This window comes from Anser brachyrhynchus, assembly GCF_964034855.1.
Source record: "Anser brachyrhynchus genome assembly, chromosome: 2".
Taxonomy (NCBI): domain Eukaryota; kingdom Metazoa; phylum Chordata; class Aves; order Anseriformes; family Anatidae; genus Anser; species Anser brachyrhynchus.
The window spans coordinates 60,382,869-60,409,938 of NC_137695.1; the positions used below are offsets into that span (position 1 = coordinate 60,382,869).

The 27,070-nt window shown below is 41.0% G+C and overlaps 1 long non-coding RNA gene across 1 annotated transcript; it reads right to left on the reverse strand.

The window, feature by feature from the left end:
• LOC308189161 lies at window positions 1-27,070 on the reverse strand. Its single transcript, XR_013946065.1, has 3 exons — window positions 26,812-27,070; window positions 6,418-6,554; window positions 1-1,613 (listed from the first exon to the last, which is right to left on the reverse strand). It is a non-coding gene; the product is annotated as an uncharacterized lncRNA (long non-coding RNA).

A 27,070-nucleotide genomic window follows, 5' to 3' on the forward strand; every position in this document is an offset into this window, starting at 1 on the left:
GGTCTTTTTTTTTTTTCCCTTTTTTTTTTTTTTTTTTTTGAGCGGACATCCAGTCATCAGTAAAAGATTCCTTCTGGTATTCCATAACAGTCCTATATTTCCCTGCTTCCCAAGTCCTGTCTATTACACATATACACAATAGACCCGATGATTTATAGCAGAAACGTCATCCTCCATTCATCCTATTTTGCTGAGTTACTGCAGGGTCTCTGAACAGTGGTTATCTTGTGTGCCGTATGAGCTAAAACATCGCAGCACAGCGCAGCACAGCAAATTCAGTCAGATGATTCAATACAAATTTCCTGGCTTTGAAAAGTCAAATCTTCAGTCTCATTTGAAAACTATTTCTTTTTCCTATTACCTTTTCTTCACATACAAAGGCAGTTTAATAGAATAACACTTAGAAAATCTTTGAAAATAGAGCCTTAGTAGGAGAAAGGCAGAGCCAGGCATTATTCAGTACAAAGAGAAAAAAACAATTTCTCTGTACTGGAAAAAATCACCACAAGAAAAAGGGAATTTTTGCTGAAGACACATTTACTCCTCTACCATTGACTTTGTAATACATGCTCTTCCAAATAGCATGGACTCTGTTTTTTGATTGGTTTACATCCTGTACATGAAAGTGGCACACTCCCATTTCAGAAAGAGGGAGCAATAAAGGTTCCCCTTAATGTCTAACCTAATAACCCGAGTGATAGCACAGATAGCCTGGGGAGGTCACTGAAGCTGAGTTGCCTGCTAGGAATGGTGTAGATAAAGCCCATCCTGCTTTAGGTGAGGGTAGAATAGATGCTTGCTCAAGCTCCTTTCCAGTCATATATATATATATATTTTCTTTTATCAGTATCTTCCATCAGTCTATCTGCAAGTTTTCCAGACATCTATCTGCTAACATTTGTGCAGATGCATGTAGGTCAGCTAAATCCAAACATCAGTAGAGCCTAAGGTCAAAACAGATTGTTGAGCTTATCTCGTCCAGTGTTTCTGAACATTTTCCCAACCGTGATCTCATATTACAGCAGAACAGAATAATAGGCCCCTTTCCATCTTCTTGCCTGTAAAGGAGGAGCAGCTGAAATCCCGTTGCACGTCCCAAGACCAGAAGATTGAGAACGAAGGCTGTAGGTCAGCCCCCGAGTAGAGCTGTGTACACCAGCTCCCAGTGCAGATGGGCGCACAGCTGCATGACTGAAGTGTGCAAATGGCAATATGCACAGGCAGGACACAAAGCATGTAAAGAAAGGGACTCAAGGTCTGCTGTCTGCCACATACCAACTGAATTGTTGGTAGAAGGTGACTGATTTTTGGAGACTCCTCCTAATGCGTACTAACACTGTTCAGAGAGTCATGCTAGTGTATGCCACAGCTAACGCTGACTTCATTAGAACTCTCTGGTCAATGAAAGCAATTGTGTGTTGTCTAGTGGTTGGACTGGAAGACAGGAAAAGGTTTGATTCAATACTAGCTGTGCTCCTGACTCATAGCTTACCCTCCAAGCAAGTCATTTGACCTTTCTGTAGTTCAGTCAATCTGGCTGGAAAATAGTGCGGGAAGAAGGGAAAAGCAGTATTCTTGCTGAAAACCACAGACGGAATCTGAGCTGAGTTTTCCTAGGTTAAAAAAGAAAGAGACAATATCAGAACGTGAGTCAGATTCCGAACCTTCCTGGCCTTTTCCACTCAGGACGTCTGTTAGTATCATCATTATCATAGCAGAAAATCATTTACTTCAAGTCTTGCTTCTAGCTCAGAAACCAAAAGGAAATACTCGGTACTTGTGCCAGGTACACTCAGCTCCTGAATAGATTGAAGGACTATCTGAACAGATTTAATAACTTTGGACTTCTCTACATGGATTATATTTAAAGGGTATAAATAACCAGAGCAAAAACTGGAACAGAGATGGATTTATATTAATAATATTTTTTTAAAAATTTTCTGATGGGAAAATGGAAAAAAGTAGGGACTTAAAAATACCTTTTTTTTTTTTTTTTTTTCCCTCTGTTATGCTTTCTGTCAGATTTTGTACTATAGAGACCTAAAGAACATTTTTTGGCAAAATACCAAGCTAAATACAACATGGTGTAAGTTCCTAATAATGGAAAGAAAGTTGTGGTGGGAAAGTGTCTAGAGCAGATTTTGTAGACAGAAGGTCCCTGAATTGGCTGCAAAAACAATTTCTTTTTCAGAATGTCTTCCTCATTTTGAAAATATAAATAGCTCTAATTAAGTGCCCCAACCTTTTTCTTTTAGTATGAGTAGGAAGTGGAGCTGTAAAAGATTGATTTTGGCCAGTACTGCCATAAAGTGGTGAAAACAATAACGACCTGTAAGGGAAACTGAAATTCAATGGGGGCTGGATTTGTGGTTCTGAATATCTTGAAAATGTCTCTGTTTTTGTGAGAAACCTCTTCTGGACCCATGAAATCAGACCCCCTCTGGATTTCAGGAACGTTTGAAGTAGAGCAAAAGGCCCTCACCCTGACAGATGACTTACGTGGAGAACTACCATATGAATGGTAATATTGAAGACACATCCACACATACAGCTCTGCTGGATGTACCTCTGCACAGCGGGTCTCAGGGGGGGAGGCAAACCCATGAGCACTCTGCAGTGAGGGGATCACATGCAAAATGCTGAAGGTGAGTGAGCCTGTTAAGTTCAGGTGCCGTGCATTTTCGTTTCAGCCCTTAATGAAAACAGAATCTGCTTTCAGTTTGATACCAGGTGAAATATTGTGATGCTTTGATCTGATGGTAGAAATATCACTAGAAATGAGGCTTTAATATTGTAGCCATCACACTGCTGACTATTTATCAAGGGGTCTACAAAAGACCTGCCATATGAAAAATGTTTATATATTTTCACAGATCTAAATGTTCTACTTAAGTCTTCTGAACTTCTCCTCAGAAGTCTTGAGAAGTAATTAGCTCTCTCTCATCCTAGGTAGAGGGATTATCAGAGATTTTAGGTTAATATGACCCAGTAACTATAATGACAGCATTGCATAATAGGAGACATTAGCAGGGAGGAGCTGGAACGTGGAAATGGGTTTTCTCCATCAGAATTTTTATTGTTACAAAATGTGATACAGATAGGAACATTTTTATGAGTCCCAGGGATACTACTTCTCCATCAACATCATTTGAAGACAACGAGTCTCTCAATTTTATTTTCAATTACGAGGTAAAACATGATCAAGAGGCTCCTTGTGGGCTCCTGTGAATTAATCACAATCACTGAACTGTTGCATTAAAAGACATAGAGGACCTAATGGACAATAGAGGTCTGGCAAGGTTTCACAGTAAACAAATCTGAACTGAAACTTAAGTCTTCTTTGAACTCAGACCTGACCTTGACCTAAGCAGGATTTACATCCAGAAATTACTCTCTTGGCTTATACATATGAAGTCAGAACTGCACTGCTAGACATGAAACACTGTGAACTCTGATGCTCTGAAGTAGATCCATGCATCTGTATCACCTGGAAAGTTAAAAATATTTGGACGTAGAATTTGATAGGAGTTGTCAACATTGTGGGCTTGTCTCATCTGTTAGAGTTCTGAACAGTTTTAAAAGTTTTGCTTTTAATCTGTGCAGACACTTCATTTTTAAAATTCCCCTCTGTTACTTCTTTTGTGTAGAAGAAAATTTATTTCCCAAATGCTTATTTTTTCTCCTATGATGCAATTGGAGTGGAATATTGTCTCTTTCTCACATGCTTCTATATTGTTAATGCATTACTTTGTGCATTCAGATTATAGTGACATTGTAATTTCAAGGAATTTACAATTTGGTCATAAAATACAAGTGTACCATGACCACACAACAGGAACAACATTCATGATATAATCCCAAGTTTTCTTATTTCCTTCAACCTCATTTACACAATAATACTGCAAAAATTACCTTACATTGCAACAAGTAAAAGCAACTGAGCCAAGTCCAAAGGGACAGATGCAACAAACAATTTTTCTTTTTTCCCTTGTGTTGAGCTGGTCAAATGCAAGCCAGCTGTACACTAGAAACAATGTATGCATGGCAATTATGTGTGAGCTAAATATGCCCTGATTTCTCCATGAGCAGATAGCTTCAGAATAAATAAATCTACTCACACATGGGGATTTTGCCTCGCTCTCATCTTGAAGGCCAAACATTTAAATTGAGAATTTGCCTTTGGGAGATGGAATAGCCAGATTAACTTTCATTCTAGCATAGATGCTCCAGCATCATAATAGTGCTGGCTAAAACACAGGGCAGTCAGAAGGGCCCTAAGATGGCCTGTGGGATGCCAAATCCGGTGTCAAACTGTTCTCTGATACACACCTTATACAATAATATGGTGGTTGTTTTCTTCATCTACAGAAGGCTGGAAGAGTTGAGACTTGTTGTTTTTTGCACTTTTCCTTTTTCCTGTTCTCTCTGTGAAAGCATTCTTACTTCTTACCCTCGTAGGATTGGGTGAAAGTTTCTGGGGAAATTTCTTTCCCACTTCTTCTTTATCCTGGAGCTCATCAGGACCCCTTACTGGCACAAGTTTTTTTCCTCCTTTGATTTGTGTTAGTGGATCAAACTGTCAGGTAATTCTTCTAACTCATCTTTCCAGAGGTCTGCCATAACCATGGCAATGTAAGTCATGCTTCAGAACCATAGGGCCCCAAATTGTATGCTTATTTAATTAAATATATACTTAGATATATAAATGAAAGCTTTTATTTAGGTATCCTGTCCTTACAGTGAGCAAAAAAATGGACTAGAATGAGAAAGAAACATGAAAAACATGGCAGGTAAAGCAGATGGAAGTTAGTTTATATGAAATTTTGTATGGAATGCAAATGCAGCTTATAGTTGTTTATAAGAATCCAGCTCCTGCTATTTGAAATTGTACATACCAATATCTTGGTATATCTAGAAAAATGCTGATTGCTCTTGGCATATTAAGTTTGACATTTTCTAAACCAGTTCATAATAAAATATACTGAATGAAGGACAGTCTTTCAGATTAGAAGGCTAGTTTGCTCAAAGCATCAAAATAGCATTGATATGGTAACAGTCTGGCATCTCACAATGTGCCAGGATTAGAGCACAAGGCTGCTTCCGATTGGAAACCATAATGGGAAGTTCCTAGTTTCTCTTCCCTATAAACTCTTCCCTATAAAGCACCCATTTCTTTCTAGATGATTCATAAGATAATGGATGTTCATCCTGTAACTAATCCATCATTTAACATAGGCTTTGTGGCAGCATATGCCACTCCAATTTGAGAATTTTACTTTGGGAAATAAAAAGAAAATAATTTATGTGGCAAGCTCTTTCTCCTCCCTCCCTCCCTCCCTCCTTCTTCCCTCCTCCGTCCCTCTGTCCCTCCCTCTGTCCCTCCCTCCCTCCCTCCATTCCTTCCTTCCTTCCTTCCTTCCTTCCTTCCTTCCTTCCTTCCTTCCTTCCTTCCTTCCTTCCTTCCTTCCTTCTTCTTCTTCTCCTCCTCAAATGGCACAGTTCTGGACTACAGTTTTCACCCCAATGTCTATTCCCAGTGATGGGCATTTTATCATAAATTGTATCAACTGTCCATTTCCAGAAGGTTCACTAAAAAACACTTGAGGAATTGTGTCTCATATCCATTCCTAAAAATGATGCTATCTTCTACCACGCTGCTATTCTCAGCATTTCCTCAAATTGGAGAAATCATCCCCAGAAATCTTGCCTTGGCAAAAAGAAACAGTCACATTAAATCCTGATATCAGAGGGAAGTAATTTTATGCATGACCTTGAAGGCTGGATGTGGGCAGAATAGAAGGGGAGATTCCTAGCTTTCTACACAGCCTTGTAACTACATTTGGAAGGTCCCAAGAAATCAGACTGGAAATTTGGGTTGCGTCTAATCACACCACTACTGCACTGGTATTTTTAGTGACTTTTTTTTTATTCCCCAAAATCCCCCTGAAGAATAAATACCCTACTGAAGCCTTACAGGTAAACATAGAAGAGAGGATTTCCAGTAATGTTTCAAAAAATGTGTATGAAACAGCTGTCCAGGTGGGACATTCAAAATACCTGGTGCCTTGGTATGGCATAAGCTATTTGTACTGATAAGGTTTAGTCACTTACAATTAATCTCAGATCCCTGTCAATAAAAGATTTATCACGCAATGCTATGTCTTTTTTATTTGCCTAAGAGTCTCTCCTTCCACTCTGACCAAAAGAAGTGGAATCAAGATTAATCAGTAAATTACTTTAACCTCGGTAGGGTTTCTCATTAATTCGTGGTTTCTCATTTCCCACATCCCCATCACTGCATAAAACTTCCCCTTTTACAGACAGTTCACTGTTTACATGATAAACATACTCCCCGCATTACCCTTCTGGACTTGTATTGCTCAAGCATGAGAGCTTCAGTACATCCCACTTCCTTACCATCCCCTTGAAACCTTGTTGATGACAGTGCTTGGTGACCACAACAGGCAGTGAGTACTAATATTGCAGTACAGAGAATTTCCCCCATCAATGAAGCATAACATTCAGTTTCTCCAGCTGTTCTCATTCCTGGAAACCTGCGAGAAAAAAACACTGTGGAGGTAAATGGACTATCTTGGAGCAGAAGCGTCACCCACATCTTAAAAGAAGTGACAGAAGAGGATGGGGCTTTTGCCCCGAGAGTGGGCTGTGGCAGCTCCTTTTGTTGCACTGCTGAGATAAAAAAGAAATACTTTAGAGTGTGAGTAGCGCTCACTCTGGAAGCTCACCAAAGGGGAGGCAACTCCTCTGGAGGTTTGTCTGGGACAATTGACTGCCTGCAAGCTTGCGCCTGCAAGAAGAGGCTTCATGGCTAAAGCTCATCCTTGCCCTGCCATCCCTGTTTCCCTGTGTGGCTACAGCTCCACAAAACGCCACTTCACATCTGACAGGCACAGCCCTTCCCGAGAGGCAGCCTGCACCCACTGCACAGCAATAAACCCACATTGCCATCTCTCCCATTGTCACAGGGAAGTCCATCAGCAGGGTGGGTATAGGTGTATTTCTGTCTCTTTTTCTTTCTGTCTTAACAGTGTAAAATATTTCAGGTGGCAGCTTCAGAAACCAGACTTCCAGCCTACCTGATATAAGATAAGGCACTTTAGAGATTATGTTTGCTTCGAAAAAATGCACTCCACCAAGACAGTTTTATGCCAGGGACTTGCTAGAGGTGAACCCTACTGAGGTATACATCAGTGCCAGCAATATCTCTATCCCATTAGTACTGACTATTTAATAAACCTCACCAGCTTTATTATAGGGTTTTTAGTAGTGTCCTTCCAGAATTATTTCTGCAAATCAACTGACAAGGGCCAGGGGAAAAACACTAAAATTGACCAGCAACTTACATTAGCAACTTAAATTGAATCATCAGATTCAAGCTATCTGCAAAACCAGAGGCGTTTAAACTGTATTCAAAATTTACCAAGTTAATTTGTATGTTCCTCCCAATTAATTAACTAAACAGTAAGAGCCAGGATCCAGTCTCAGATCCAGGGATACCATCTGTCACAACCTGGCTCAGTCCCATCGTGTAAGGTCACCAGTCTGCTGTGAGTGGGCTCCACCCATGGTGTCCCACCTGCTTCCAACCCAGCCATTTCTGAGGCAAACGGCCTCTCCTTGTGCTTCTCATGGCCCTGGGGCACCTCTGACCCCTCTCTGGAGAGGTGAAACCCTGCAGGGCATCCAGCCCTGCCACGCTGCGTGGGGCTCACGCATGCTCCTGGGAACCTCAGCTGGGGTTTCAGGGGAGCATTTCCACACTTCCAGCTTAACTCCCCCACCAGGACAATGTGATGGAACAAGGAGAGGTGTTTCAGCAGAAGAATGTCTGAACCACAGACACGGGTACTCTTGAAAGGAATTGAAAATCACAGCCCTTCTGAAATAGGGTGGAGTCCTTGCTTAGTCACCCCTTCTGTGAATGTAAGGGCTGGGGTGAGCCCATCCTTGTTTACACACACTCAGGCAGGACTCAGGCATACTCAGCTGCTCTCCTTTGCAGCATCCCCACCAGGAACCCCTGGCTGTTTTCTCCATGCTTTTCTTTGTAAAAAAACATCCCATGGGAAAGGCCAGTACCTAGAGGATACTAGGTACCTACCAGTACTTAGTGTACTGAGTCCTAAATTAGCATCTTGATGGCTTCTTATAGCTAGTGCCTGGAAAGGTCGCTGAGAACATTTCTGAGGCAGAGCCAACCCAGCAAGCTGCCTTGATGTTGTCTACATATGTGTCTGGGAAGATACAAGATAGAGCCATGCTCTTGGCCCCAAATGTGTGCTGGGTGCTTGAGAAGGTTCACCACTGGGGCACCACCCTGTGGTGTAATGTCACCAAGCCACTGTAGATAAGGATCCCTCTTCCCAGCCGCAAAGCATTGATTAAAGGTTGGCGGAGTGAAGCCCCAGCATTACGGAGCTCAAAGGAAGATCTTACTTTGATTTCACTGGAGTCAGAGCTTCAGTCATGGGCTGCAGATGATACAGGGCTGTGTGTACAGATAAATGTGTTTTCTGGATTGCCCTCAGGGCACTTAGTGCCTTGTAAGATCAGGATGCAGATGCTCATGTGGCTTTTGACATCTCCTGAATTACTGTATTTCTGAAACCTCATTGCAGTTAACTGGATGGAATTGTTCTAGACAAAAAAAAAATGTATCTATCAAGAGACATGAAAGAATGATTTGTGGTAAGAAATTAACAGCAAGTGGCTCACCTACCCACAGAACAATACGTTCTTTAGAGGAAAGCAGTCATCTGCCTTTTAAATTGTGTAGAATTTAAACATACTTCTGTAGTATGTATTTGAAAATGGTGTTGAAATGGATATGTTATCAATGTTACATAAGAAAACTGTATTTTAAAGTGCGTTTTTTTACCAGGTCACCTAAAAACGCATAGCCCATAAGTGTAATCACCTAAACAATTATTAGAGGTGCATGTGTATGTGTATGTGTACGGGCACATGTATTTTTAGTAATAAATTTGAAAAGTGCAAATAGCATCTATGAAAAGGAACATTTAGGAGGGATCAAGGAATAGTGGAGGGACTCAAACTCTCCTTAAAGTTAAGAAAATGAGTTTTTATCAGTGTACCCTAAATCTGATGGTATAAAGATGGAAGATACAAACTTACCTAGAGAAGCAGCATATATTTTTGCCCACACCTACTGAAGAGCAAATGAAATTACAAAATAAATTAAAAATAATTAGGAACTTTAGGTGCCTCCACTTTGCCAAATTTTATTCACTGTAACAGCACCTAGACTTCTGTAGCTAAGTTGTTGAGCCGCACAAATAGGTCCTTATAGGGTCTGGTTTGAAGTTAAGCACCTAAAGCACACAGTTGGAAATGTTAGATGAAGAAACAGATGTGTGAATTATCTAATTTCCATTGATGTAAATGGGAGTTAAATGCCTAAAGAAGGAATGATCTGCCTCTTTGCTACAGCCTTATATTTAATGGATTCTGCAGAGACTTCAAACTTGCGCCAAAGATTTACAGCTAACAGCATTTTTCGCCCCAAATCTCCAACAACTGATGAATAAATAAAAGCCTCTATTGTCATTCAGCATGATACTTCTTTTTTTTCAGCAGTATAATGTTTTTACACTTTCCAAAGGTAGAACTTAAGCTATAGGACGTTTCTCTCATCTGCTACCTGGGGGAGAGTCGTGTGCACAGCGTCATGTTTTAATTGAGGCAAGGCTTGGGATTATGCTGACAGGCACAGCATGGTGGAAGGAAGGGGCTGAGCAGTAAAAGTCCATGTGGATCCTTTCTCGGTCTAGACAGGATTTGCTTTCAGGGCCAGAATAAAACTCAGATCAGAAATGAGGCTATCCTTCATCAGCCCACCATGGATCTGAATATATTTCTACTTGGGATTTTTCCCCTCTCCTGTCAGTCCAGAGGGTCACTTGTACCCCTTTATTCTAAGTTTAGGAATACCAATCTTTTTCATTGGTTTTGAGGATGTGAGAAAAAAATAATCCTATGGGTTTTGAAGGCTGAAATGAAGCAGAAACCTTTTGCTGCTGGCTGCAATGCAAGTACATAGAGATGGCCTGCAGCCCAAGCCATTATTTTTTTTTTTTTTTTTTTTGATTTGGGACCTTACAATTTGGGAAACCTAGACAGCCTTGCATCTCATTAGTTTGGTAATCCCTTTGCTTCAACAACAGAAGCAGAGGTAGATGTGACTCATTTCCCAACCACCACTACCTCTGGCAGCTCAAGACAAATTAGTGCCCAGTCTCTGGGCCAGCAAGTTAGATGTCTGTAAGCTCAGCCACACCAGGTCTGTGCAGTAAAGGTGATGCCACCTGTGTGCGTGCAACAGCCACAGCTTTTCCTTCAAAATTTTCCATCATAAAGTAAGGTGGAGCAAGTTCCCAATTCTACATTTATCAGCAGTGTATAGTTTTCTACCAGCTGCAGGGAAAGAAGGGTCAGGAAAGCCTTTATGTATATAAACAGCTATTGAATTTGAATTGTCTTTTTTTTTTTTTTCAGGCAGAAGCATGTTTCTTATTTATCTGAAAACATCCTGTTCAAATTTAAGATTTTCTGTGGTTAGTTGCTGTTCATTTTTATCTGTTCTCAAACCAGTCAGGATGGGAATAATTTCTGATGGGTGACCAATAGTGAAAAAAAAAAAAAGGAGGAGAGAAGATGTATGGGGGGTCCTGGGCATGGTGTGGTTGATGTTACAATCTGAGTTTGAAATGGGATAGCATATGGAAGGACTACCAGGACTTCTGAGAAAATCAGCTAGCTAGCCTGGGATCTGCAGGACATCTGCAGGGCAAATACATCCATGTGTCCTTTTTTGACTATTAGTCATTACTGCGCAGTTTAAAAAGTATGCGTCATGAAATAATCCGGGTAACCTTATGTTCTAGCTGTTATACATGGTGTGTCTTGTGCCTTTCCTTGAATCTATCATTCAGATTTTTGATCAGACATACATCAAAACAGCAATTACCTGACTCCTCTTTTGGAAGATATTTCTACATCTGCATTTCAAGAGATTTTTGTCTGTAGGTTCGTGCTTTGGGACTACAAGATCCTCAACATTTAGTTGAGCAAAACATTCTGAATCCAAAATCAGGTTCAGATTTCCTATCATGTTTAGATTTATGAACAGTTTGCAAACAACTCTGCGGAAATACTATCTACAAACCGTACCTGAGGTAATGGAAGCAGCAGGGCATGCATAATATTTTTGCTTTTGTTTCTGTTTCTGTAGTGGTCACTTTTTGTTCTTCAGTTTGCGTAGAGTTCCTTCAGCTCACTCTACATCGTGGAGTGTTACCACAAGAAAAATGCTGTGAGAGCTATGCTGCATTGCCTTTTGGTTTTTGCACATATAAATCAACCATAGATCATAAAACACAACCTGTAATAACAATCACCAATATTTAATAAATTTCTGACTAGTTTGAAAACCTGTTCAAATACTTTGTACCACCCACAAAAACATTTGTAATAAATTGCAAGGCAATAAAAATCACATAACACATAATTACTGGCATTATTGTATCCTTCACTTTTTTGGGGGGGAGGATCTGGGCAGAGAGAGGAAGACGCTGGGTTTGAGGAACAAAAAAAGGAACTTTTCAGTTGAATTTTATGACCTAATTTGTTATACGATTCTTTAAATAATACACTTTGAGCAGTGCTAAATATGTAAAAGGAGTTTTTCAAACAGATCAAAAGTTCTGTTTCTGAATGAGTCATTTCTGATCAGTAGGATTCTCTTAACAAGGGAGTTACAGCAGAAGGACCAAAACACATTTCCATTGAAACCAGTGGCAAACTCCCGTTGACATCTACAGATGACAGAGGATTGACCTGACAGGCACATTAAAATCAAGGATGGAAAAACTTAGAGAGGTGCTATTTAAAAAAAAAAAATCTGCAAGGACTCTTCCAATTCAATATCCATAGCTTTCGGCACATTTTATCATCCTCCTAGTTTGCACACAGGAATGAGGCGTAAATGTGTAAATGGCTTAAATACATACAAACACTAAATCCATGTTTACATTTGCACTAACATAAGATTCTGCCCTCATATCTATGGCTTGTGGCGAATTTACCAAGAAGTTGGTTTTACCAAGAAGCTGAGTTACTCATTGCTGTAGGGATATTCTGCTTGTGATTCAAAAGAAGTCATTTTACCAACCGAGGAAGAAAACAGAAAATCTATTAAACAAACAAACAAAGAATCAGAACATGGGTTTTCAGGTGAAAATATAGGCTTCTCTGCTTAAAATAAGGACTGAGCTGACTGGATCATAGTATTTGCAAACCACCAAAAGTGATTTAGAAGCATCGACATTTTTGTTACTCTTTGTTTTTAAAGTACCTAGCAAGCCTAATTCCCATGGAAAGTCCCGGGAACTTGGGAACTTGCATGCCTCTGGGAAAGGGACTCAGATTCCTCTGAATATACTACATGTGAGCTTTTAGATGTTTAGCCATTTGAACTAAATTACCTATTCGGTTTTAAAAATATATCAGTTATGAGCTTTACTCATGATCCTGTCCCAGACTCACTCCTTCTCAAAACCTGATTTATTCCTTGATATATTCTCTGATAATTATTCCTTTCCTAGGTAAGTATCATATAATTAAAGCTCTTTAGTTTTCCAGGAACTCAGCTAATGTGATCAATGGCACAATAGGAAAGGTTCAAAACACTGGAAGGGTTGAGAGACAGGCACTGTATAGGTGGTGCCTCAGAAGATGGATACCAGTGCATCTTTCAGATGGCAGCTGCAAGACAGGGCTCAATGCTTCTGGAAATGTTCTCTCTCTCTCTAACCTGGTCTTGTTTTGCCCAGTCTCAAATACTGATCTTGGCTCTCACCAAGGACACACACCCCTTGGCGTCTGGTGATGCTACCATGTAGAAGATAAGGCAAGAAGCAAAGACCAGGTGCTGAACCTTGTCATGAATGACTTTGTCCCTTGTAGATATCCCAGGATATCTATGGATCTCAGAAAGACTTCCACTTCCTATAGAGACTAAACAGACAGCTCATTTGAAGGGAGGCAAACTGTTTTCAGTCCCCTAAAAATAGGATTAAAAAGAACTCAACACGTGGAACTCTGCAGTTTCCTACCTCTTTTTTTTTTTTCCCCCATATAGTGTATTTTCATCTTTAAACAAATGCTTTGAAAAATGCACTTTAAAAAAAATAAAAAATTGTGCAATTAGAAAAACATTTATTTCAATACTGCTGAAATGCTTTTCCTGTCTCTAATTTAAAGTCTTGCAGGTGAAAATGTAAGAAAAACAATTTGGGGCATTTTTCACAGGCGGTCACAAGATCCGGTAAGACAAATTGTGGACCAAGGGAGGAGCAGCCTCTGCCAACTGCAGCAGCTGAGTTAGAAAGTTACATTCTTCCACCAAGCCACTTTTCCCATTGTTAACATGTGTACCAAGGCATTTGGGGATGATATGCATGCGTTGCACACAGACAGTCACGGGATTAAACAGAGCCACTCGCAGAATACATTAGCCCCAGTTTTAATTGCAAACCTTCCAGCCCTTCTGTCACACCAGAATCTCTTCAGATTTACAAGAATTACGAGTAGAAGATGTTATGCAAAGAAATTACAACAAACATCAACCTCAGCATCTTGGATGAATTCATCTTCTGACAATGAATGCTCTATGCATACACAGGACGCTACATGTAGATCATTTAGGGCTCACCAATAAGCAAGTGGTATGGTTGAAGAACCAAGGAAAAAAACTCTGTTGAATGGTATTAATAAAACCATGGAACCACATTTTTAACAAACTGAGACGGAGGAAGCAAACTGGAATTTAGTGTACACTTGAGATGCAAGATTAATGCTCCCAGAGCAAAAATGTTGAGTTCAAATGTCTAAGCCAGTAAAGGCACATTTAGACACCTAAACAAAAATGGCCTGATCTGCTGTGTTGCTGAGCACCTGCACTTCCCAGTGAGATCAGTGGGTTTTGCAGGCTAGCTTTAGGAACACAGGTTTGAAATTTGTGAGTATGAAACGGAATAACAAATGGGGAGTGCAAAAGCTGTGTCAGCAGATGCACTAGTCTTTGCCATAGTAGTGTCCTGCAGATGTTAGAGAGACGAAAGCAATTTTCCACGATAGATGATATGTTCAATATATATACAATTAAAGTAATGGGAAACAAAACGAGAAATGGGGTCACGCTCATCTGCTCTTTTGAAGATGTTTTTTCCATAGAAAGAAGCAGCTGAATGCAACTGTCGTTTAGTTACATCAAAACAACATAACATGTGCGAGCAAGGGAATCCTGGCACGTTAATTGGCAGTGTAGCTGGTAATGTGCTGTGTGCTGGACACCGATGCCTCACTCTCTCCCCCTCTCTCTCTCTCCATCTTTTTCCCTTCTTAATAAGAAGAGTAAACTCAAGAGAAGGCTTCCAGAAAACAAATAGGCATTGTTCCCTGGATGGTAGATACGTGGGATGTACACAACAGATTTTGTTCCACTGGGTATGGGAAGACGAACAAGTCACCACAGGGTAAGCCAGTATGTTGGATTTACAGCACACAAGCTGCTCTATAGTAATAATCCTTATGCACCCTGCAGGACACTGCAGTAAATGCAAAATACTTCACCTCTCAAAGGACTTGGATGCCTAAAGACACTCTATCTCCATGTGCCTAACCCATACTGAAATCCATGGGAATCTGGCACACAAGAGCTTTTGTAAACATTACTAGCTGTCCACCTGCAACTTTATGTACCTAAAATCCTTTGAAAAACCTGACCCTGGATCTCAGGCAGGTAATGAACCATTTTCATACTCATTTCATTTGATGCACGCAGAGCATGTAGGCCATTAGGAGAACTATTAACTCGCTCACCACTGCCTGCGTTACCGGTCCTTACGGCCCCTGCTGCCGGGGGAGAAGCAGGGGGCTGGTGGGGTGGGTGGAAGGGATCGGCATCCTATTGCTCCTGGCAGTGCGGCTCCTCCACATCCACCTGCATCCCCTCTTTCTGCCAAACTACGAGCCCCAGTCTTTTCCTGGCCCAGTTACATCTCCCAGAGGGCAGGTTGATGGGTAATATAGTAGATTGCAATTCCCTCAAGTTCAGCTCTAAAATCAGTATGCTGCAATTGTACCTAAAGAGGCTTGAGTTTTGAAGTTGAGTAGCTCCTGCTGAGGTCAGAGGACAGAAGGCCAGTCTAACAGAAGGTTTGAGATATGAACAATAGCTACCTGAGTGTGGTGTGCAGGGTCAACCCTCCTCTTTCTGCGGTAAGACCACCGCTGTGGGAGTTAGGGACCCCTGACTTTTTGCTACTGCTTCCTCTCACTCTGCTGCTGGTATAATGCTGATGATGCTCCCTCTAAGTCTCCTGCTTTCTGAATGGTGGGGAGTATCTGGTGAAACTACTGACACGTAAGCCCATATGATATGACTGGCACATGTTATTTTCAGGCAGTTGTTAAGGCAAGTCTCAGAAACTGTATTACAAGCTTCAGGACTTTCATGTAGGAATGACAAATTAGCAGAGCAGTGTGATGGCACTAGGGGATTCACAAGTCTGAGATTAGCTTATTTCCTGTTGCAAATATACTTTGTCCTGATGTTATGCCTCACCAAGCTCTGATACCACTCTTAGACAAACACACTGTAATACATAATATAATTAAAATTGTCAATGTTGCATAAATTTGGTAGGTGTTAAAGCATCTAGTGCTTATAATTTCTACTGTAAACAAGAGCCTTAAAAACTTTGGAAGATGTAAGCTTAAAATTTATCTGTTAGTTTGTGTTTTTGCAGCACTACTGAGTAAATTGATATTGGCCTCTTTTGCATGTGAACACCATTATATATAGTTCCAGATTAACTCTATAGACTAAATACATGTAAACAAGAAAAATAATATACCATGACTGAGAAGATACTAAATGCATAGAAATCATGGACTTAGAACTGAGGAAACTTTAATTTCTCCTGTAAAAATATGACCTAAGCCTGTATTGCTCTAAGCACACCAAGAAACAACAACACAGAGCTCAAAAAGTAGAAGTATTGCACAAGTTATTTAGGCCTGAGTGCTACTGCTAAATGCACCTGTGGTCATGAAATGCTTCATTTAATTTGATGGGATGAGAAATCTGAGTATGAGGAGATAGTAGCTCATTAAGGGCCTTATAGTCTTTCTTGTTACCAGAGGAATTTTATCCTTAAGCAGTTTGGCACAGATAAGGAAAAAACACAACTCATCTCGCATCTCTTAAGCCTGCACTTTAGCCACACTTCCCTTCCCTCCCTATCTTTGTGAAAGCTGGAAGACCACAGCGTCTGGCAAAATATTTAATGATAATAATACTAAAACATTTCCCACTGACTGAAGGAACTACAGAAGTAACACACAGTGTGTGTAGGCCTCTGTCCAGGAATAATAAACTATAGGTTTCTGTCTGATGATGAAAAAGAGCTCAGATAGCAGTGAAACAAATACATTTATCCCTGTAAGACTGAAAGATAGCTGTGCTGGGCCAAATATTAAGTGATAATTACTAGGGATAAGCAAACCCTGTGGAGCTGGAGGTTTTGTAAGCAGCTCAGGCTTTTAATATGTTTTGGAGTTAGAGTTTTATAAAATCCCAGGCTTTGAAAAAAGAAGTTGGAGAAGGTTGGAAAACTCATAACTCTCCTTTTTCTGTTCGCTCCTACTCCACTGCTTCTGTAGGAAAAATGGTAACGGTGATGTAGGCTGCACAAGGAGGAGAACGGAAGTACCCATGCCCCTTTCAGACCTCCAAGTCTTGGTCGCCTTGCAGGACACTGAGGCAGACACTCCACCTTCCTCACTGAGCAGCTCGGAAGGAATGTTTTTCCCTCAGCTGAGCTGGGAGAATGGCTGGCAAACATCAAGGTTTTCAAGCCCCTTGTTTTTTGTTGCACCCATATTGATAGTTGGTGTTTCCTTATCAAGACCGTCACTGCTGCAGCTGGTCTACTACATGTGAATCTTTGCTTTCTTTTTTTAGGACAAAGAAAGAAAAGTTAAAGAAGCTAAAACAAAATCTAGCTGCCATGGCTTCTGAAAGAGGCTGTCCTGAGTTGTGACTTCTCAGTTCAAGAGGTCTGCATTGCTGATAATACAACACATCTGCAAGAAACTATAATGCTACCTACAAACCCATCAGCAAAACAGTGTGTGAGCTGCTGCTCAGCTTTCTGAACCCCCAGCAGGGAAAGACAAAAACAAGAGCAGGAGCACAGAAGTTGTGCTGGCAGCAGCAGCTGGGAGCAGGGAGTTACTGCTCTCCAGAGATATCCAGCTGTTTCAGCAGACAGCCCCGTCACAGCAGCTGCTTTGCCCTCACCCACCGTTACCTAGCTTCAACTTTGCTAAGCTGAGCTGCAAACTCCAGTGTTATAGCCCCAGCTTTCTTGCACAGTGGCAAGAGGCAGTGACCTTAAGCTGAAGTGGAGAGGCATATGATGTATAAAATTATTGCAAATACACAGATTTTTTAGAGAAAAAAGGGGCAGCCACAAAAAATGGGCAGCCACAAAAAAATAAGTAATCTAAATCATCACTCGGGGAGCTACACAGCCCTTCTTCCTTACAGAATCTCTTCCTCTGTTGGGAAGAAAGCAGCCTGCTACTGCAAATGATGCTTTATTCATTCGGAGAAGAGGAAATGGAAGAAAACCAGGCTTGCTCTGCTACATAAAAGATTTACCACCCATTCTGAAATCCAGCAGTAGCAAAGGCACAGACCAGGGTACTGAAAGACAGCAAAACTCAAGGTATACCACCATAAACAAGCCTAGGCTGTCTTTGCTCTGACACAACCAAGCCCCTGCTTTTGAAGGACACAACTTCCCTAAATAGCCTAAGAAAGTTTCATGCTATTGGCATGGCTGGAAAGATTTTGCCCAGAGCTGCAGCTGACTATTTTGGCATCCATACTCCTCCAGCTGTAAACATTCTCCATGTACCCTGCTTGCAGTGTATGTTCCTGGGTGCAGTGGCAGCAGCAGCAGACAGGGCTTGGACATAATTCTCTTGCTTAGTTTTTACCATTTGAGCCCTTGCTCTGCTTCAGATTTCTCCGACCCGAAAGGGGGATGACTAGGAGTTAGTGACTCATGAAAACAAACCTCTCAAAGCAGAAAAATGTAGCAACTGCCTTATGATAGAGAGAAGACAAAATATCATTACTTCTCCCATCCACAAAAGAATAAATGTAAGTCTAGAAATGCAGTGGGGGATATATGGGAATGAGGGCAAAGGACTACAGTCTATGATCACAGAATTGCTTCCTGGGAGAATGGGAAGAGTGGGAGAGCTTTACAGAAATCACAGGGTGCAGTTGTATGTGGGATCCTCTGAAAACATGGGACTTTTCCCTCTTCATAGGAAGAGTGTCTGGCCGCAGCTAGGAATTCATACATTGTTAATTCAGGACTTCCTTCTCTTCACAGCAGCCCAGATTGGCATTTTGCCCCCTTTAAAAGGAAAACAAATCTAATCCTTTTGGAGTCCTGTTCCTCATTTTAAAAGTGTGTGAGTGGGTTTGAAATGAAACAAAATATGTCCCCCTCTTATTAGTAATGCCAAATTGCTGGAACTGATCGGAGGAAGGAGAGATTGGAGGGCACATTGCATGAACTCTGCACAGATTGCATGAAACAAACCTCTCTCTCTGTAAAACAATGCAGTTCAGGGTCCAGTGAATTGAGCATAAACCCCTGAGAAAATATCAAGCCAAATACATCAGTACAACATTGCTGTTTTCAAAAGAACTGAAAGATGCAATCGATGCATATATCAGACAGCATTTGCTGAAGCCTGCCAGTCTGAATTCTACTCAAACTGGTACAAAGCGGGTGTAGTGGTGTTTGGATCAATGATCTGATATCAGCAGAAATGAAGTCCGAATCAGCACTAGACTCTAGAAACAAATCTTCTACCACCTCTACCCTGCCTTCTTATCTCCCTGCACATCCCCCCATGTCCCCAGGCTGAATCAGAGAACTCAGCTGCATGGTATCTTGTCACTGAAAAACTAGCTGGAAATGGCTTCTGCTGAGATGTGTTAACCATGGAAACATAGCCCTGTAAGCCGAGCAGCAAAAAAGGAACCTGTAAGCAAAATTCTCCTATCTGAGGTTTTACCTAACACTGTCTGAAAAGGGCGTAGTGTACCAATAATTACGTAGATTGCTTCAGTCATTCTCTGGAGATGTGGCAATGTGCATGCAGCGCAAGCTAGAGAAGAAAGTCTGGAGGAGGCACCAGTCTGTTTGCATTATGTAGTCATCATGCTTGCTGGAGTTGATTTGCAGCATCTGTGAACAGACTTCTCCTAATAAAGATCTTCTTTAATTGAAGGATAATGAAATCCTATGATTTTATTAACTAGGGTAGAAGTGATGAGGGAGTGATACTCACGCTGAAGAAGGGTGCGTGTTTAAGAAGAGAACAAGGCAACATTTATGGAAAGAAGCAATATAACACACTCTACAGGAAAGCTGGATTTCTAGACAAAGAGTGTTGCATAATCACAGAAACCATGCAAGAGAAAAATGGATTCTGAATACTGAACTGACCGTAAGAATTAGTAAGGCAAGGATTTTTCCCTATCTCATATGCAGTACTTTGGCTGGAAAATACAGGAATAATTGATAATTGTAAATGATTTTAGGCAGAAGGACACTATGGACAGGTATTGGGGTTAGGATGAAGGTCAGGGAAGTACTTTATTTTACCTGAAATAAAGAAGAAGAGAGCTTCTTAGGTATGTGAGTTGCACAATGGAGAGCTCTGGTATCCACATGTAACTTTAGAGACAAAAAAGATCCTCTAATCAGAAACAGCTTTTTTTTTTTTTTTTTTTTTTTTTCCTGGGACATGTGATTTCAGTTTGCAGGAGAAAATGTCAAGAGAAATATCCCCAACCCTGGGGAAACACATACAAATGTCAACAGCACAGGAGCTGTCCAAAGGAAAAATCAAAACAGTGACGGCCATTAGTGCACAGAACAAGTACATAGATGCAAGATAAAGAAGCCAATGACTCAGGACACAGCCAGACTGAAAATCATGGCTCATTGTACATACTGTGGGAAGAACATGAAAGGCAGAAATTAACATTCTCAGCCACTGAATACAAGAGCAAAGAGTGTAAGAAATATGTCCCAGTGTACAGCCAGTTGAGAAGGAAGAAGAGCTTTCAGCAGATGAAGAGATTGGAAGAGGACTGGAGTTGTCAGGATTTATGGAAAGATTGGGAAAGCTAGTAATAAGGTTGGGTACAGCATTAGGATTTGGAAAAGAAGAGCTCAATTTCATTGTCAGATCCTTCAAAGCTTAAAGGGCTATCTGAAGTGTTCCAGCCAGCACTGGCAAATGGCTTATGGCTAGGGAAATAATGGTTCAAAAAACTATGGTATAGATTTGAATGAATGTTAGGGATATCAAAAGTGGAGTCAAAAAAAAATAATCATAATTAATTGCTATATCCTGCAAGACTTACAGGAACAGGGTGAGAATAGGTGAAAGATGAAGATTTTTTTTCTGAAGCACTATTAGTCCTGGCTGTGCCTACAGCGCCAGCTTGAAGATCAAAAGTATGTCCAACACTTCATTGCAAGGCTTGCAGAGAAAAGTGGATTATAGTTAGAGTTCCAGCTTCATTTAATGTTAAGATCAGAGTTAGGATTTGGGAGAGCAAGGACTGACCAGTCTGGTTTGCTCCTGTGCTTTGCTGCTGTGCTATGAGCTCAGTTTGGCTGGCAAACAGATTTGATGTGGCAGGTGACAGCAGCTCTTCCCTGTGGCTGTTTCAGATCACTGGCCACACTTGATAAAGGCACGTAGGGCTTGGACATTATGCATATGGGCCTGGCATTACAGTGTCAAACCAAACGTCTATCCGGCTCTGAGAATTATTATAAAGAGACGCCTAGAGTATAAAACAGAGTAAGCCTGATTGTACACTCCCAACATTCAGACATTAAATTCATTTTCATGATCTTGTCTAGTCTCACCTTGAGTACATGTAAACACTCAGTTCCACAAACTAGGAACACTGTGCCTTAGTTATATGGTCTGCAAAGAACCAACTTTGTCAGCAGTTTTAAACATGTCTCTTTATAATTTCATTTGATTAATCTAGCGTTTATATTGGAAAAGACAGTGGCCAAATGATGCCTATTGATTCTGTGAATGATTTTATAAACCATTATCAACCCCACCCTGTGTTGTGTGCTTTCTAGAATAGAAATGCCTAACTTACTTACATGGCCCTTGTATGAACTTTTGTATGGCCCAGTTCTGCTATATTTTCATCCATAAGCTAATGTGCTACCTCAAATTAGGGTAGAGCTCTTCAGCTCTCCAAAAAGTAGAAAAGTTATGTTGGGTTTGCTTTAGAATAAGCAGATAACATGCTACTGTGAGATCCCATGAGGTCCACTGCTGCCAGAAGGCCTGTAGCATTTGAGAGCTGTTAAGGTATGGTTGAGTCAAGGTTTTGAAGGGAGGTTTTGAAAATTGTCTTTCCTGCTTGACTCTGTAAGGTCTGTCTGCATGTACAGAACCAGATGTGGTTTGTGGCTGCTCTTGAAGACAGGCCTAGATTTGCTTAGGACCTCAGAAAATAGAAACAGGAGAGGTATGAATTCTGATGTACCCAGCAGGGCCTGCAGGTCCATGAAGAGGTCCTTCTGGAATGAGGAGAAACCTATGTCACAAATACTTTCAGTTTCAGAAGAATTGCAGAGGAAAAGGTAACTGATTCATTTTTATCTCTAAAGATACATAAACATTAGTAAATGAAATAATTCCTAGGCACTGGAAAACACTTCTCTACAATATGAAACTGCTAGAAACAGTTAATTTTGGCCTGCTCCCAAACAACTCACAGGCACACTTTGGTAGATAGGACACTGCAGGAAATACTTCCAGTTCCCAGCATGGATTTTGGCATACTTCTTCTGCCATGGCTCCCCAGCAGCACGCTGTGCTCGGCTGGTAGGAGGTGGCAGTGGACATCCCAGTCTGGATGGCCTCGGGGTACCCCTCAAATCACTCCAAGACCTGAAGAACAGAGATTGAGGAAGGGCCATGACCATAAAAATCTTGATCACTTTGCTCTTCACAGGCCTGGCAGCAGACATAGAGCAGAGCTCCAGGAGTGCCCATTGTGTTTCCATGCTTCCTGCTCTCAGGGGACAGGGGAAATGTGGATGTGTTTGGGTATCAGATGTCTTACAATGAAGGACAATAAAGAGCATAAGGGTTTGTGGCTTGGAGGAGGAGTTAATTAACCACTGCCCCCCCCCCGCCAAAAAAAAAAAAAATCTCCCATTAAAACTTCAACAGATGAAACAGCAACAGCCATGAAGGACATCTTTACCACCTATTGAATGCTCAGGGAACAACTGCAGCAACTGGTTAGATGTGTCTGCCTCTAAAGTTCAGCCCTGGCAGGCATTTCTGCTTAGCCAGACATGTGCATGTGGGTTGTTTTGGAAAAAATTGCCCCCTTTCCTAAGCTACTCACCTGCTGCCTGAGGGCACGCTGGCACTGAGCAGCAGCACAACAAAGGTGTTTCTGGTGAGAGTTGGGATTAGGAAGCAAGGAGCTGCTTTCCTTCCTAAACCTTGGAATTTCAAATGAGTAGGTGGAGGATACAGCTTAAAAATGGGAGTTTGCAATGTAAAATATAAAATGTTTGTTCTGTAAAATGTCTTTGGTTACTTTGACTGCCTTCAGGCTAGGATTGGGGTCAGCTCATGGGCTGCAATTTAGCACAAGAAAATCTAGAGCAAGACACAAGCTTAAATCTTGTGCTTAAATAGCACTATCTTGTGCTTAATCTTGTGCTTAAATCTTGTGCTTAAATAGCACTAGTTCTAGTTCTACTAGCTTAAATAGCACTAGTTCTAGTATCAAATACTGGAATTTCAGATCAATTTTCTTAGGCTGTAAGCAGCTTTTTCAGATGCTTAGTGTTTGTAGGCCAGGGAAAGAAGAAATCTGGAATGATGTTCATTTCTGAGTCTAGTTATGGTAAGGAAGGAGAGATGAAGTTAGCAGGAAAACTATATTTTTGCTGTAATAGTTTGTGATTTTTTGTTTTGGATTATGGTTAGTAACATGGTTAGGTGTACTGATAGAGTTTTATTCGGAAAAGTAATGTTAATACTACTCCTGAATCTTAGAAGCTGTGCCAGAGTCATGTATTCATTTGACAGAAATTATTTAAGTTTTGCTTCTGTAAGAAGGCAAAGCTCCATTTCAGGGTTGCAGCTTAGAGGGTGAAAGTCTGAATAGTTTTATGCTTGTACCTTGCAAGTCATAACAGGTAAGATGAGGGACAAGGCTACCAGGAAAAAATAACTGATGAGTAATTTCAGCACTTTAAGAACCTGTCTTTCAGGGCACAGGTAAGATGGGGGAGAGGAAGTCTAGAACTTCAGGGACTTTTCTTGTTCTGGAAACTTGCCAACATGACCAACATGAGGTAAGTAGCCTGCAGGCCAAATAGTTTATGATTAATTTTGTAGTCCTTATGAGTTGCAGGTTGTTTAGTCCTAGCCTATTTTAATACGGTCGCGTCTGATGAGGGATAAGAAATTAGTCATAAATTCTTTTTCCCTGCTAACTTCATCCAGAATCTTACCCTCTCAGTGCCTGTAAGATTCAGGAATAAATCTACCTTCAAAATTTTTTGCTTCCTAAACCCTGCCCTGGCAGAGAGGGCTGAAAGCCTGACAGGAATCACAGTCACAGTAAGACTTTTGTCTCCGCAAACTACATCCATAAACTTCCCTTCACTGGAAGCTGAGTTTTGGTAATAAAGCTAAAGCTAGCATTCTTCAGTCTTAAACCTTGCCCAAACCTGAAGAAAGATCTGTAACTTGCATTAGGTTTAATCTAATGATAAGCCATTTATCTGCACCCTTGAAAGTCTTTTGGGGCTTCCAAGATTTGGGCAAGTAGAATTTTTCTGTAGAGTAAGTCACAGTTTCTTATTTTCTGATGCTACCTGTAAACCTAAACTAAATTCTAACATCCAAAACAACTCATATTCAAATCCAAATGAAAAGACGTCCTTTCCACTTTCCAGCACTGGAAAACTGCTGGGTTAGGTTCAGCATTCAGCTTAACACAGATTGAGTATTTTTGGTTGTTATTACAGGACTGCAGATTTGCCATGTTCAAAGACCAAGTGCTAAAGAAGTAACCAGAAGGATCTTTACCTGTTCTTAGCCTCTCTGCTAGCTTTAAGGCAATGGTAGCATTTAGAAAAGGGCAAGATTTCAAGCAGGAGACATGGAGGGACAAACTATTTTCTTCATTCTACAAATTCTCCAGGAAAAGGGTGATGGACAGCTCAGGAAGAGCATGCAGTTTAGTATTCCTGGCCTCTTGGATGCAGAGTTGATTAAGTCTAGGGTTTTGAAGACAAACTGTAGTTTGCTGTAGCTTACGAGGCAGGACAGAATTGTTTCTCTGTTTCGGAATAGGGCTCAAGTCAGCATTAGGTATTTAAAATCATTTTTTTTTTCAGGTCAGTATGAGAATCTGGAGAATATGGCAGCATCTGGCCATGCTGCCTCTAGGTCTCTCCTTTGTTTTCAACACTAGAAGATTTTGTCTCCAGATCTCCTCTTTGCCTCACTGGAGAGAAAATGATCCAGCTGTAGAGCTAATTCTTCAGTTCCTCACTTTCTATAACCAGACCTGCTCCTAATTATAACTTGCCAACTTATCACAACCACAAAACTAAGCATTTCTGCCAGCTAGTTTCAGTTTCATTTCTAACCATAATAGCAGAAACTATCCTTACTCATTCAGACTTGCTCCTATGAGTCCATGGGCTAGCACTGAGAATTTTACAGCAGCTAGCCTTAAGCCATACTTTTTCAGTTTCTGATGTCATCAACAGCAAGGCTAACCAATGATCTCTCTTCATTGTGCCACAGACCAAAGATGCCTGCTTAATTCAGGGTCAGATATTGGTTTTGAGGTTAGGTTAAAAGTTAGAACTAGGGTTCAGGTTACTTTTGGGACAGCAAGGACTAACGAGATAGTTTTATTGTTGGTCACTGCATGACCTGTAGGACTAGAAGATAGGCTATCAGAGACAAATGGCTTATGATTAATTCTCTTGCTGTTAGGGGTCTCTGGACTATTAACCTTAATTTTAAGGTTAGGGTTCAGAAGATCTGGGTCACCAGAGCTAGATTTATTGCTGGATTCTGCAAAGCCCAGAGGGCTAGGCTGATGGCTTGAACAGGAATGAGCAAATGATTTGTGGTTCAGGGCAGTTAGGGATGACTAGGCCATGGGAATAATGTAGCAAACGGTTCGCACAGATGCCAATTTTGGCCTCAATAAGGATTTGAACTGGTAGAAAACAAGGAAATGATAAGTCATGGTGTCTTTTAAATTTAATTAAGCCACCACCAAAAATGCTTTCTATGAATATATCAGATCAACAAATTCATCAAACTTAATTCCATTCTGTTGGTAATATAAGAAAATATTGTAAGACTGGAATAATTGATCAGTTCACTAATTATTATTCTGGAGCAATGGATCTGGTTCAAACTCTGGGGAAGAAACAAGCATCTACATATACATATACAAATACATGAAAGCACATTAGTGTGAAAAATTTGGTGTCACTGACACACCAATCCACTAATAGAAGCAGCTCAGTGCAAATCATACAACTAATCAGAATTTTTTCTCAGTATGCAACAGGAACAAGAATAATTGCTTTGTTCATTAGTCTCAAGCATATAAGGCCACATTTCAAGAAGACCGATACAAGACAAGCTGAAGCCAGAAATAACTTTTCATGTGCGGCACAAAACGCAGCCCTGAATAAGTCACTAACGATGACAATAGCCATTACAGCCAGAAAGCAGCATAGAATAAACCTTTGGTCTAACAATCAAGAGAAAGCCTTCAAAGCAAAGTGGAAGGGTTCTACGCAGCAGAATACTGAATAGACTTGCACCCTTAGTAATGGTGCAGTTACTACCAAAATTGTTTTGGGCAACAACGCTCTGATGCCAACAATGGCTTGTGGCACCAGAACTACTGCCAGTTACCTGACCATTTGTCATTGCATTTGACATTTAACTTTGAGTCTAAATATTATTGTCACGAACCCAGCTACCCAAGTTTTATGCTAAGTACTAAACCTGTCACTAACTAGAGGGATTCAGAAGCACCAGGCATGTAGTTCACCACAGCACTATTGCAGTAGCCACAGATAACAAGAACAGGCTATCCAGTTAATTTCACAATAACAATCACAACCAATTCCCAAGCAAGTACTAGGAGTGGAATATATCTGAATGCAGACAAGATGAAGCCAGACATCTTTTGATCTCTGAGAGATATTGGTCAGACCTGAGAAGCAGAGAGATAAAAGCAAAGCCTAGACCAGGAGATGAAAGGGGGAAACCACTGATTTACATTCATGGCCCGCTGGTTTTCTGGGCTCTGCTTCCTCCTAGCTCTCCCTTAGACAATTAACATACAATGATATCACATAGGGGTGGTCCTGAATGGACCCTGAAAAAAATAAGAATATCCCAAAGTTCCTCAGTCTGTTGGGCAGAGAAGGCAGCAGCTCTCAGATGGGGGTAGCTCACTTGTGTGGCCTCAAAATAACTACAAGGAAGAGCAGGGAAAGAAGCAACAGAACATTGTCTCTCCTTTTCCTGCTTTCTTTTGCTTGTTTTTCCTACCTGTAAGATTTCTCTCCTTCTCTGACAGGCACTTGAAGATGCTTTGAGTTCACTTTGAGCTGGTGGTGGCACAAGGATAGGAAGCCAACAGGACCAAAGGTTGTGGCTATGGTGAAGATCTCTATGTGCATGCAGCTGCTGGATGGCTGTCGACTCCTTCCTATGCCTTCCCTTCCTGGTGCATTGGTGAGTTGAGTTGGGCTGAGGGCATGATCTGTGGCTCCTGTACTGGCAAAATGGATTCCTCCTTCAGGGCAAG